Below are 2,500 nucleotides of genomic sequence, written 5' to 3'. Positions count from 1 at the left end.
TCCCTCTCCCTCACTTCATCTCCTACATTCCCCTCCTCCCCTCCCTCTCATATCCTTCCCCCTACACATCTTCCTTCCCCTCATCTCTTGTTCCTTAAATCTCCTCCTGCTGTCTCCTCCACCCCTTCCTTTACCTTACCTTACCCCCCCCCCCCTTTCTTCACCCCTACCCTTCTTCCTTCACCCCTACCTTAACCCCTCCTTCCTTCACCCCCTACCTTACCCCCGTCTTTCCTTCACCCCCTACCCTTCACCCCCCACCCCTACCTTTACCCCCTACCCTTCACCCCCTACTCTACTCCACCCCTCCCTTCACCCCACCCCCTCCTCCCTGTTCCACCTCCGCCAGACGGTGTTTATTCTTGAGGACCTGAAACCCTGATGTGCTTTGTTGACCCACATGAGGCGCTTTGTTGCCGACTCTGCCCTGAGGCCCTGGGGTTGTACGTCAGCTGGAGGTGACCCTCTGTCGGGCAATATTTTTTTTCTTCGAGATATTTCGTTTCAGTGGTTGTTGGTGCTTGGAGGTGTTTGGTTCGGACGTGACATGTTCATGACATGTTCGTTTATATTTTGTTTTTGATGGAAAGGTGCTGACGCGTGTGGGTTTTATAAATAGATTTAGTGTACTTGCAATAAACTGCTAGTATGTTTTTTTTCAACTTTTTTTTTTTTTTTTTTTGGCTGTTGTGTACAAATAACCTATATAAAAATATAAAAATCTTGAACTAAACATATCTGAAAAGAATCACGAACGGACGGAATATAATTTATAACGAAATTAAATAAAACATGTAGCCATGCGTCTTATGATAAACCACGCCTTCGAACTCCTTTGCCATTGTATGCAAACAACACGAAAAAAAATATTTAGAATTTGTAAATATCTGATCAAGAACAAATGGAGAAAATGAACAGTTTATAATGAGGAAACGCTGTGTAGGAAAGTAAAAACCGCTTCATAATAAAATAGAAAACATTTTACAATAAAATAGCAAACATTTTACAATAAAATAGCAAACATTTTACAATAAAATAGCAAACATTTTACAATAAAATAGCAAACATTTTACAATAAAATAGCAAACATTTTACAATAAAATAGCAAACATTTTACAATAAAATAGCAAACATTTTACAATAAAATAACAAACATTTTACAATAAAATAGAAAACATTTTACAATAAAATAGAAAACGCTTTATAATGACACTAAACACTTATAATGAAATAGAAAACGCTTTATAGTGAAATAGAATACAAAATAATGAAACAGAAAACGGTCATAATGAAATAGAGAACGCCATATAGCAAAACAGAATACAAGATAACGAAACAGAACACACTTTATAATGAAACCGTCCTCAGCACGGCGTGGCGATCGATATTGTGGTGAAAGCCTCTGCCGTTCGTTAATGCAGCGGCGGACACGACAAGACGGCTGGAATCATCATTTGCAGGTCACAAGGCGTCGTTATCCAAACGAGTGTTGTGTTGACACGTTCGGCCAACTTTTACTTTGAAATCGCCGTGATGCAGTTTGTGTTGTGGTCTGTGTGTGTTATGTATAATGGTATAATGTTTTTTTATGTAATGGTTTGTGTGTGCGTTTGTTTGTTATTTTAGTGTATAGCGTCAAGAGTTTCGCGGTGACGGAAGATATTGGAATAGAGTTGTGTTCTGTATAATGGTGTATTTAGATGATTTTATGTTTTGTTTTTGTTTTTTTAAGTACGGATATAGTTTCGCAGTGACTGTACATTAAATATATATAATCTTTAAACTATATATTTGTTGCTTTAAAAATTACCGCAGTGTAACAGTAGATTTTGTAGACTGAATCGCGATCAGAAATTCAGATCATATCGCGTCGCCGGAGAGATGAGCGACGTGACGCAGCAGACGTGACGGGCCGGACGCGACGGGGCCGGTTCTCTCGTGGTGCCGGACACGTTCGCTAATCCGGATTTATGAGCGTCACGAAGAAGATGCTCGTTCCTCCCGCCTCCGCTCGTTACGGGATGCCCTCCTCTCCCGTTCGTCTCGCATTTTGTTATCCGGTATTTCTTCTCTTCCTTGCTTTCTTGTCTTGTGTTTCTTCTCCAGGTCGTGTTGTTAGCGGGTGTTGCGTGTCTCCCTTGCTTTCTTGTCTCGTGTTTCTTCTCCAGGTCATTTTTGTTAGTGGGTGTTTTCTCTCTTCCTCGTTTCGCTCTCCAATGTCCTTCACTATTTTGTTTTTCTTTTCCGTTTTCACGTTATCTGATGTTCTTCTCCAGCTCCTCTTGTTAGCGAGTGTTCTTTCTCATCCGCTTCGCTATTCTCTCCCTTTCTTAACCTATATCGGAGGAGTAAGGAAGAGGAAAGAATCACAAGGAAATGGAACACAGAACAGACGAAAATGAAGAAAAGAAACGCAGAGGAATTTAAAGCTGAAAAAAAAATCAAGTTCGTGTCATAGCATAAAAAACGCCTGAAATCCAGTGTTATGGGGGGGTCAAAA

At 40.4% G+C, this 2,500-nt stretch overlaps 1 protein-coding gene across 1 annotated transcript in view; it reads left to right on the top strand.

Annotated features, from left to right (window-relative positions):
* The window catches only part of LOC125038601 (protocadherin Fat 1-like), a 22,881-nt gene that overhangs the window by 1,532 nt on the left and 18,849 nt on the right, over positions 1-2,500 (top strand). The window lies entirely within an intron of this gene.

The sequence above is a fragment of the Penaeus chinensis genome, chromosome 25, assembly GCF_019202785.1.
Source record: "Penaeus chinensis breed Huanghai No. 1 chromosome 25, ASM1920278v2, whole genome shotgun sequence".
Lineage (NCBI taxonomy): Eukaryota > Metazoa > Arthropoda > Malacostraca > Decapoda > Penaeidae > Penaeus > Penaeus chinensis.
Note: the sequence above shows the minus strand (reverse complement) of the source record. Positions and strands in the feature narration are given on the sequence as shown.